Here is a 12,542-nt window from a genome sequence, read left to right on the forward strand (position 1 = left end):
CACCACACACACACACACACACACACACACACACACACACACACACACACACACTGTGACTCCGTATTTCCTAAGCTAGTTTCGTCTAAGCTACCCCTCTCTGTAGACAGTTCCTGTCCCTCATGGAGTCCTGTCAGTACTGCTTGCCTGCTCCAGAAGAAGCCTACCGGCTTCTGCCTGGAGATCTTTGCATTTGAGTGAAAGGGTTGATGGTCTTAGACTCACGGTGAAGCCTTTCTAGGGGGGAAAGTAACGTGGCAGCGGAGAGCAGAACGTGACCTAATTAGTAACTTGCGCTCTGAGGCTGGCCTCCTTTTGCGAAATCCTGCGCTTGGAGGCGCGGAAAGCAGCTCTTGCCTCTTCTCAGCCTGGCCAGGTGGGCTCAGAGCTGTGCCAGCCCAGCCGTTACTCCATGCCAGATGCCCGCCTGGGAGGAAGCAGCCCCCAGCCCCCAGCACTCCAAGCAGGGTTTGGAAAATAAGCAGTCCGCTCAGCATGAAATCCCCAAGGAAGCTGGAAAGAGAGATGGCAAAAAGCTTTTCCCTATCTCTTGGGGGAGGGGCAGGCTTACTGCCTCCAACCGCGCTCTGAAAAGGTGTGTGGTGTGGCCGGGTGGGAGACACAGAGGGTGCCGCCGTGGGTAGTGGATGCAGGCAGCAACCTCACACCTGTGCTTGTATGCTGTGACCACACGTGCTGGTGACCCCAGGAGCTCCAGATAAACAGACAAGGAGTGTAATTAATCCATTGTTTAGCATTATTGGAGCTTGCTGCTGTGCCAATTCTTCCTGGCAGCTCTCCCAGGCAAGCGAGGGAGGTTCAGTGGCCTGATGGTGGTGGAGGCAGTAGCTCAGAGAGCAAGGAGAGGGAGGGAGGATTGAGACATCAGGACCAGGGACGGCAGTTTCTTATTAAGGGAGGCAGTCTGGTTGCTAGGGGTGAGGGAAGGACAGCTTCTAGCTCTCCTCCCCACTAGGAAGTCCTGTCTATCTGACTCCTGCTGAGAGGTTCAGCTTCTTGTCCCCCTCCTCCTTGGTCCTTAGAGGCTGGCTGAACTGTGAGCACACTGTGGAGGAGGGGTGCCCAGAGGTCTGGGCTGGTCTCTGTATTAGACAAGCCTGCTTCCTGCCACCTGGCTTCTCCTCTGGTCACTTTCACCTTCCACCTAATGTCAACCGTTTTATGGCTCTTACTGAGTCCCAGGCCCTGTTCTGAACAGTGGATATATAATTCCTCAATTCGTCTTCCCAAGAACTCTATGGCTCGATGCTCTCTTTACAGATCTTTTATAGACAGAGCAAAGGAGACACAGAGATGTTAATTAATACGCCCGAGGTAGCGCAGCTAAACCGAGATGAAGATAGACTCTCCACTGAGTCTGGCTCCAGAGCCCGTGTGCCAACTCTTGGTCTCTCCAGGGGGCATTTCCATTTCTGCTCTACAGGTTGTGATTACCCGGCAGAGGGGTGCTGCTATAGTTTGGATACGGTTTGTTCCGTCCAAAATTCCTGTTAAAATTTGTTCTCCAGCGTAACAGTTTTGAAAACTAATAAGAACCTTAAGCGGTTATCTGAGTCATGGCAACTTCATTCTCATGGAAGAACACACAGTATTCCCGGGGGACTAGGTCAGTTTCCTCAAGAATGGGTCGTTATAGAAGCAATTTTCTGCTTCTTCTGCTTGTTTTTGCTTCCTTTCTTACCATGTGATCACTTCTGGCTGTTTTTTTTTCAAAAAAAAAAAAAAACTATGAAATCAAACAGGCCCAAGCCCTTGTTAGTTGCGGGCACAATTCTCTTGCACTTCCCAGCCTCCTGCAATATGATGAAAATAAACCCCTACTCCTCAGTTTGTTGCTCTGTAAAAATAGCAGAAGGTAAACAAAGAGGCCTCACCTGTCCTTGGTTTTAAGAGTGTTGGGCATAGCTTTCATGGTCTGGCATATTCGGGGAAACTCTAGAGCTAGGAGGATACTTCAGCTCGGCGCTTCTCACATCTTAAGTGGGAAAGGCAATCCTCACCTGTGGGTCAGGCACCCTGCTGATTTCTGGCCTTAGAGTTTCTTCACTCTCTGTTTCTGTAGTGGGCACAATAGGACCAAGTCAGTGTGTGTCTGCATTATATGTGTATCTTAATTGCACAGTACGGGCTGAGGCAAGCCTGTAGGTCTCACCAATTCTCGGAGCAGAAAAAGGCAAGCAAAGGACAGTCTGAGGGATCACGAGCATCCCCTGAAATTGCTGTTGCTTACTTGAATGGTTATTGGATGGCCAGGGCGGCTCAGTGCTGGTTCCTTGCTCAAAAGCACACAGAATCCCTGCTCAAGACAGAGCGGGAGGCTTTTTGCCGCACTGGTCCTGTGGACAGCAGACAGTGTTTTCTTCTCTTGTTCAATTCCTGGAACTTGACATTGTCAAAGAATAAAAATCAAGGCCCCTTAAACTCATGAGTGTGTGTGTGTGTGTGAATGTGTGTGTATGTGTGTGTATGTGTGTGTGTGTGTAAATGCCAGAGTATATCTTGCCAGAGAAGGATAAACAGCGAGTCACTCTCTGAAGAGGCAGAAGAAGGATTTTTTTAAAAGTATTAGATGGCAAAAGCTTTCCATTAGGATTGAAACCTAGTCCTGAGAGCTGTGCAGGGAAGTACGGAGCTCTGGACACAGAAAGAGACAAGTGTGGCTGTTCCTGATTTAGAGAAATGTCTGTGCTTGGGATCAGTGTGTTCAGTGTGAGGGGCTGGCATACTAAGCAACCTCAGCACATAGCATTTGGTTTACATCCCTCCTAAGCAGGTACCCTCAGAACTGCAAAATTGTCCTTTTACAGCAATCACGGGAAGATCCCACTCTGTTCCGTGGGGTCACTTTGAGTCCCATTTGGCTTGGACAAGCTATCTGGGAACCCGGAAGAGGAGAAAGCACACCATTACAATAGACTCAGCTATCTCGCAGCTAATAGGAGGGGAGGCTCTCGCATATTGGTCTTGCTCTGAAACCGTCTCTTGGGATAAACTGTGACTGTGTTTGTGCCAGAGATATGATATTCCAAGTAACTCTTGTTTGTGTCATGCTAGAAATGGATGGGGTGCATTTTCTGGGACCAGGGTGGCAGAATGGGAAGGAATGAATCATAGGGCATATCAATTCCTGACCACAGTCTGCCTACTTCCAAGGCTTTTCCTCGTGTGTCCAGATCGCAGTGGCATAAGCAGGCTATCTCCTTACAGACCTATTTCAGGGGTCACCTACTGTTCCCTCAGCCAAAGGCATTTAGCTTCCAGAGATGGTTATTCAGAGCTTTGGGCCACATGAAAATTACTCATATCAGATCTTGTCCTCAGATTCCTTTCCTCTGGTCATTCATAAAACACCATCAGCAGAACAAATGCGGGACAGTGACTTCCTGTTTCATTTGCTCGGTATGGTTCCACCTACAGTTCTCTAGCAAAACAGTTGAGTGGGCTGGCAAGGTGGTTCGGCAGGTAAAGAAATTCCATCATGAGCTGAGATTGATCTATGCAAGGCCCACATGATAGGAGGAGAAAATTGACTCCATTGAGTTGTCCTCAGACCTCAATATACATGCTGTGGTGTGTGTGTGTGTGTGTGTGTGTGTGTGTGTGTGTGTACATACACACATGGGCACAGGTACACAAGTATGGACACATAAATAACTCCCGTTAGTACTTTTGTCAAATTGGCACAAGCTAGGGTAATCAAAAAAAAGGAACTTCAGTTGAGAAATAGCTCCATTAGACTGGCCTGTGGGGCCATTTTCCTACGAATGGTGGATGCGGAATGACCCAGCCCACTGTGAGTGGTATTGACCCCGGGCAGGTGATCCCAGGTTGTATAAGCAAACCGCCTGAGCAAGCCACTGGGGGACAGAGTCAGTCAGTAGCATTCATGCATGGCCTCTGCTTCAGTTCCTGCCTCCAAACGCCTGCCATGCTTGAGTTCCTGCCCTGCCTTCTCTTCATGTTGGTCCATGAGCTGTAAGGTGAAAGAAATTTTTTTCCTTCCAAGTTGCCTTTAGTCATGTTGTTTATCACAGAAATAAAAAAGTAAATTAGGACACATACAGCAAATAAATAAACGAATAAATGCATAGACAAATAAATAACTCCTTTTTATTGAAGATAGTTTATTTTTTATCCTACAATGTATTCTGGCTATGGTTTCCCCTCCCCCAGCTTTTCCCAGATCCATACCCTTTCTTTCTCTCTCTCATTAGAGTACACACAGATATTCAAAAAACTTAATAATAAAAAAAGAAAATTAGTTTGATTCTAATAAGAAAAAGAAGAGAAAAGAAAATCAGTTTATTCTGATGCTAGATATACCGATTCACAAACAAATGCAGACTTCTTGAGACCTCTTGCACATGTTTTGCTTTGGGGTGAACTGGCCTTGGCCACCTTGGGCAGCTAGATCTCTCCTATTTCGAACAACCTCAGAAGAGGGTAGAGTACAGCCAAGTAGTCCTATAACAGCCAGCACGTTGAAGCAAGGCCATTTCCCCATAGCCTCAGACTCCCTGGAAGAATTGGGCCTGTAAGTAAGAGTTAACCTGTCCCTGAGAACTGGTCTCTGACTGGTTTTAAGTGTTTCTTGTTCTGTCCTTCAGTGACACAGTGAGGAGCCGGCCACCAAATGCTCCCTCGACAGTCCTTCCTGTGTGGTATGGGAGAGGCACATAAGAAAGTACAGAGCTAAAGCGAGAGTCACATTCCAATTTATCACCCAGAGACATCAGCCTTCTGTTCCTGCATTCCTCCCCACCGCCAGCGTCAGCTGAGCATAACCCAGTCAGTTCAGGATGGGCTTCAAGCCCACATCCACTTGCTTTGGGATTCGTTACTCAGGCTCCTATATTAAATTCACCTTGGGGTCTATGGAAAATTTTATGAAATGTTACTTTCCTCTTTACAGCTAGCATAAACATTTATTATACATCCTGTGATATATGTTTCCAGGAAGTAAGGAAATGCGGTTGTGGAAAGATATGATTCCCAACTGATTTGGAATATAGATGAATAGCATGCTTTAGAAAGGGGCCAGGACTTTCATGGGAAAAAACGCAGTTATCAGGGTTTTTTTTTTTTTTTTTGTATTTTTTCGTTTTTTTTTTTTTTTTTTTTTTTTTTTTGTCTTTCTCTTCTTTCTCTTCTGGCACCAGTTAAATGAACATTTCTCATCCCTTCTCCCCATGCACACAAAAGATGATACCTGATATGAAATGCTGTCAAATCTTGCTTCATTAAATCCCACAAAAGCTAATGCACATCTCTCCTCACACAGCCCTAAAATGGGAAGAAAGATGTAGAATAATGTCAAAATAGAACACAAAGCCAAAGAGTTTGTCCTCTGGGCCTGGGAGATGAAAGCTATCTGGAGTGATTTTAGAATGTTGGGCTGGGCCAGTACTTCTAGGGTTTGTTTCTGAGATGATGGGGGATTGCCAGACTGGGCCGCTCATGCGCACACACACCAAGAATATGGTGAAGTGCCTTCTTCAAGGGTCCAAGGCATGCTGCTGTCACCCATGCAGTCTGAGGCAGCAGGAAGGACCGCCTGAGCAGGAAAGCACAGAGCCTCACTCCCTGACAGTATAATAGAGAAGTCCTTGAAGAGAAAAGTGGTATGAGAACATGGTTTGGTTGAGAGAGCCTGATAAGCCGACCCAAGGAAAGACATTACTGAAGTGTGCTGCGTTCTCAAAGGGAGAGAGAGCTATAAGGAAAAGCAAGCCATGGCAAAATCCTCTCCATTCCTCGTAGCACAAACAACCACGACAGACAAGCCACTGACTTTGTGGTTTACGAGGAGTGTTCCTGAAATCATAGATAGAACATGTTTTTCACTAGGTCGCTGTATGACCTCCAGAAGGGTCATAAAGCAGACTGTGACTAACAACTTAGTTGACAGCACTGGGAATGGAAAGCTAGCGTCGAGGGGTGAACTAATGTGATTCTGTCGCTCTAGACCACAATGCCTGGTCTCTTAGACTCCTGGTCTCCTCTTCATTCCCTATTTACTGAAAACCACAGTTAAAGTCAAATGCTGGGTGCTATCTCTGGACACCAGGTGGGAAAAACCATACCCTCTTCTGTTGGCAAATTAGCTTGTGTCTTATTGGGTAACTCCAAAGAAGAGCTCAATCAAATATTTGACAACAGGTGTCTATTCAGGGGCTAGTGGATTCAAGGAGGAAGACTAAGGGAAAGGGATGGGGAGAAAGTCAGTGAGTAACAGGGCTGGTTGGGCCAGAATCTCCTAGTAAGTATAGCAAAGAGTGCCCACTTTCACCAGAAACTGGATGCTAAACGAAAAAAATTCTCTCAGGGTGTAGTAATATCCTGCTAATACCTTCATTTCAAACATTTGGCCTCTAGAAATGCAGTAGAATACATGTATATTGCTTTAAGACATCCAATTTAAGAAAACGTGATAGCACATGTCTAGGATCCCAGCATTGGGGAGGCTGAAGCAAGAGGTCTGTAAGCTCATGGTGAGCCTAGGCCATATATTGAGTTCCAAGACAACCTGGATTGTCCAGGCGACCTTGTCTAAACAATAGGTGCCTTGTATGCTGTGATTTGTTATGTAACTTTAGGGAACTTGAATCTTAGATACCTGCTAATGCTTTACATTTGAGTTAGGGAGGCTTATTGCTCTCAAGGTAGTGGAAGAAGATGTTATTAAAATAAAAATTATTGTACATTTGTTTTAATGAAATTGAGCAAAAATGATATGGAAATAAAGAAGGACTCATACAAAGAAATTATGTAGAAATGCAGACCCATGTAATAATGAAGAAAACCACCTGAGTTCAAATCCTAGCACACTACCTTTCTGTCATAACAGCTGCACCCTTTTGGTAAATAGCTTACGCTCTGAGTCTCATTTTCTTAGCCTGTAATCCAAGGATGGTAACAATAATTCTATCTTTATAAAAGGTTTTATAAAAAGACATTCAGGAAGTGATGTATGTTAAGTGTCCAGAATAAAACCAATACATGGCTGAGCATATACTATTGTTGTATGATAGGGCATCTCTTGGGTATATTCCCAAGAGTGGTATTGCTGAGTCCTGTGGTAGGTTGATCCCAAATTTCCTGAGAAACCGCCACACTGCTTTCCACAATGGTTGTACAAGTTTGCATTCCCACCAGCAATGGATGAGTGAACCCCTTACTCCACATCCTCTCCAGCAAAGGCTATCGTTGGTGTTTTTGATTTTAGCCATTCTTACAGGTGTAAGATGGTCTCTAGGCTGTTTGGATGCTCACTTTACTAGACCTGGAAGGAGGTGGGAGATCCTTGGACTTCCCACAAGGCAGGGAACCCTGACTGCTCTTCGGGCTGCTGAGGGAGGGGGAGTTTATTGGGGGAGGGGGGGGAAATAGAAGGCGGTGGCGGGGAGGAGGCAGAAATCTTAAATAAATAAATAAATAATAAATAAATAAATAAATAAATAAATAAATAAATAAAACCCAACACATGGTAGACACTAAGATATTACTCAGGAGGAAGGTCCCTATCATGAGGTACTCTATTAGAGTGTCCCCACTAGTTGATACAAATGGATGGTGATTAGGTCTAGCTAGAGAACTGAAAAGGGGGTGACACAGCAGGGAAGTTGAGAAGTTGGAGTTTATCTTAAGTTTATGAAAAAGAATCGTGAAGTTATTATGAGTTGCTGGGATCGTCCCAGATGTGTGCATGCACAGATACAATCCTAAGTTGCATAGCAAAGACTTTGCAAAGAAACGAGTTAAGAAACAGACCACTGTCCAAGTCCAACACCAACCCCTGGGGTGGACGCCTGTGTGAACAGCTAAACTGTACGGCAGAAACTCGGAAACACGACTGACACCGAGACTGCAATGCGCAGAGGATTTGTAGACTAAACAGGATCAGGGAGATTGCCTATGAACACAGATAAAATATAAACATTCTTTATAGCACATAAACAGGGCCCCGAGTTTAATAACATTAGATTCAAAACACCTAGGATACAATAAAAACTACTAAACATCCAGATAACCAGGATAAAATACTGAGATGACATCAATGCTAGAATTATTAGTCTGAAATTTTGAAACAGCTATTACTAAAATACCCTAGGAACTTAAGGTGATGTTATGGCTTGAATCGGAACTGCCCCCATAAGCTTCTGGCTTGAGTGTCTGATTCCCAGCTTATGGTGCTACTTTTAAAGGCTATGAAGCCCAGCTAATAAAATTAGGTCAGGCCAGCAAGATGGCTCAGCTAGTAGAGGTGTTTGCCTGCAGGGACAATGACCTGAGTTTGAGCCTGATATTCCACAAGGTGGCAGGAGAGAACCAATTCCCAAGAGTTGTCCCCTGACCTTCATGCGAGCTCTAGGGGCACCTGCACTCACACATACCACTGATTAATTAATTTAAGAAATGTTATTGTTTTTAATTATGTATATCATGCATGTGTCTGTTTGTGGGTGTGTGCACACAAGTGCAAGTGCCTGCAAAAGCCTAAAGAGGGCCTCGGATTCTCTGCAACTGGAGTTACAGGCAGTGGTGAGGCAGCCCTTCAGAATGCTGGGAACTGAACCCCGGTCCTCTTCAAGAGCGGTACACACCCCGTACTGAGCCCTCTCTCCAGATCTCAATTAATTCCTTTGTTTTTTGTTTTTAACAAGACAGAAAGTAAGTTACTAGGGGTTGGTGTTTGAATGTTAAACCCACTTTCTGGTTTCGGCCAGAGTTCTATATCCTTTCTACCAGCATGCAAACAAGCTAGCACTTCATGGTCCCACCATGACTATGAAGAGACCAAGCTGTTCTAGTCACCACGACTTTCCTGGAATAGCAGACGGAAATGTCTCTGCAGCTATCTGCCCAAATAAAACATTTGTTCCTTGCCTAAGCTGTTTCCTTGCAGGTATTTTGATTACAATGATGCAAACGTAACTAACACAGGCGACAACTTTAAAAATAGATGCAAAGGTTGTGTCTCAAGAACAGCAAACTGTACTGGGTCAATGTCTCAATATATATGCAGAAATGGTAGATGATAGAACTAAGAGATACAACAGGGCTGGCTTAGTTTTTAGACTGTGGCCTAGCTATGGGTTTGCTCCTCGGCACTTTACAATACCAGATGTACTGGTGCATGTCTCTAATTCTAGCAGTCAGGAGGTAGAGGCAGGAAAAGCAGAAGTTCAAATACATCTTTAGCTACATAGCAAGTTTGAAGCCAGCCAAGGCTATGTGAGACCTGATTGCAAAGAATTTTTTTTCTAATTTAAGAAATACAATAGCAGAGATTAAAAAAAGAACACCAGAAAGCCCTCAGTGGAGGTGCTCAATAACAGAATGCAGATAATGGAAAGAGGATCAATAGAAAACAGACAGAAAAAAGGTTGAAAAAAATTAACTTTACCTCATGAGGCTAAAACATAATACTAAGACGTATAATAATCATACCTCAGAGTCCCAGAGGAAGATGAATTCTATGTTGAAAAATATTTGAGGTCTTTCTCTCAGCCATGCACATGGTACCACTTACCACTGAGTCTCTTCCAGGAAAAAAAGAAAGAAAATAAGAGAAAATTTATTTGAAAAAATATTGGCCAAAATTTCACATAGTTTGAAAAAATGGTCAGTTATAGATTCAAGAACATGAGTGAACTCCCAGTGAGATAAAACTAAACAGTATACACTAATCAAACTGAGAAGTAAAAACAAAGAAACTGTTTTTAAAAACGGAAAAACAATGCACTGTTTATAGCAGAACAATAATTTTAATGACGTGGATTTCCACTAAGAGCTTGCGGAAGCTGAAAGGAAATATGTTTAAGTGCTGAAAGGATGATGAATTAATCCTTATATTCATTAACAGTATTAAAGACAGTCGCAGGTGAAGAAAGAAATTGGTTGACAAATTCCTTTTCTTAAACAGTTATTAGAAAAAATTTCCTGAAACAGAAGGATCTCCAAAAAGAAGAGCAATGGAAATGATAAGCGGTACATATTTACTATCATAGAAATCTGTGCATTCTGGGCAATGCTAGGTGTGGTGCTACATGGCTGCAATCCAAACTCTTCAGGGGGTTGATGCAGAAGGATTATACCAGCCCAGTAGTTTACAACGAGTCTCACAGCAACATAGCAGAACCCCTCAGACGTAAAATAGAGACTATACAGTAAACAAAATTGAGTATTCCTCATTTCTTGAATAAAATATGTTCAATGATCAAAAAAATTTATAATAACTTATAAGGGAATGTTTATTGGACACAAATGGGAGAGGGTTAAGTAATAATAAATTCTTAAGTTCTATTGGAATTGGTCAAATATTTATTTTAAGTACACTGGGAAGGGTAAGTATGTATATTCTAATACCTAGACCACCCAACCAAAATTCTGCACAGACATAAGTCAACAGATTGTGTAATTAAAATGTAGTCAAACATTACCCAAACAGCCAAAAGAGGTCAGGCTTAAATAAATGGTGATGACAAATGCAGCAAACACAAAATAATGAAATGTATGAATCAAAACATATTACTAATTGCATTAATAAAATAATCTAAATATATCAATCAAAACATAAATTGTCAAGATGCAATTTATAGAATAATTAAAGTATACGATGTTTGCACAAAATTCTCCTCTTGTCATACAGTGACGTAGCTAGTTGGATGTATCTACTTTAAAAATAAAATAAGTCAGTTATGGTACTCACACCTGGAATATCAGAACTTAGGGGGCCGAGGCAGGAAGAGTTCCAAGAATTTGAAGACAGCCTGAGCTAAAGATGGAGCTACAGGGCATCACAGGCTATATGGTGAGACCCTCTCTTAAGAAGAAAATCTACAACAATAATAACATAGAAAATATATGTACCAATCAGAGGAAAGAGGAAATAAAAACTACTAATATCAGAAAGACTTCTGAACCAAGAATGTCACTGGAGATCAAGGGAAAAACTACGCAATGAGGAAAGAATCACTGGCTGAGAAAGCACAATCTTTTTTTTATTATTATTATTAAAGATTTCTGCCTCCTCCCCGCCACCGCCTCCCATTTCCCTCCCCCTTCCCCAATCAACTCCCCCTCCCTCAGCAGCCCGAAGAGCAGTCAGGGTTCCCTGTCTTGTGGGAAGTCCAAGGATCTCCCACCTCCTTCCAGGTCTAGTAAGGTGAGCATCCAAACAGCCTAGGCTACCACAAAGCCAGTACGAAGCACAATATTAAAGGCATTTGTGCCTAAGAATAAATGACAGGAAGCAAAAGCTGCCTAAGCCATGGGGCTGCAGCGATAGATCATCAGCTAAGAGCACTGGCTTTCTTCCAAGGACCCAGTTCAGTTCTCCGCACCCACATGGTAGTTCCATCTCCAGGGGATCTGATAACCTTCTCTAGTCTTAATGGGCACAAGACATCAAAGTGAGGTATAGACATACATGTAAACAAAGCGCCCACATACACAAAATATTTTTAAATAAAAAGTCCAAATCTGAAAGATTTGGAACTGTACAGAGTATGTTCTATAACTCAACAACACAAAGATAAAAACAAAATACCCAGGCACACGAATGTTAAAAACATAATCAAAATTAATCTGCTGGTCAGGAAAGAAATCATAAGGAAAACTATAAAAACTAAATGTAGATTTAAAAAGCATTCAAACTCTATGGAATATAAATAAAGGATGATTCAAGAAAATTGCAGTATTAAAAGTTTATGTTAAACAGGAAGGAAAGTCAAAATTAATAATCTAAGATCACACACTAAGAGTCTAGAAAAAGATAAACTAAAGACAGTCCAATGGGAAACAAGAAAATACTCAAGACAAAGTCACCAAGATAGAAAAAGCAACAGAAAAAAAAATCCATTCTGTCCCTGACTTCTAAAAATATAAACCTCTGGGAATATTGACATAGAAGTTAAACATGGTGATTCACATTTCTATATGGAATCAATGGCAGTACCCAGCTCAGTGGTGGGAAGAGATAATAATAGAAGCCTGTGAATAACTGCCCACATAGATTTGGAGACGTAGATGACATGGATCAAACCTTGCAAACCGATAGTGGCCCAAACTTACTAAGGTGAAATATATCAGTTGATTCCTTAAACTTAGAGAAAAAAAAAAATCTTTTCGGAATGGAAATCCCAGGTCCAGATGAAGTCTCCGCAAGAAATAACACCAATTTCATATTCTTCTGGAATATAAAAGAATATCGAACACTTCTGAATTGATTCTGTACAGCCAATATTACTCTGATACAAACCAGAAAGAGGAAAGCATAAGAATAGAAAACCACCTCGATGGCTTAGCTATGCTTTATCCCTCAAATGATCAAGTGCTTGCAGTTAAATCCCTAATGGATTGGCATTCTGAGATGATGGAACCTTAAGAGATGGTGTTTAGTGGGAAGTAATTAGGTTATGGACACACACAGTGGAAATGCATTAATGACTGTTTCACAGGACTGGATTAGGTCTTATGTTACATGATCAGTCCCTGTAATGTATGGTTTTATGTTAACT

The sequence above is a fragment of the Chionomys nivalis genome, chromosome X, assembly GCF_950005125.1.
Source record: "Chionomys nivalis chromosome X, mChiNiv1.1, whole genome shotgun sequence".
Classification (NCBI taxonomy): Eukaryota; Metazoa; Chordata; class Mammalia; order Rodentia; family Cricetidae; genus Chionomys; species Chionomys nivalis.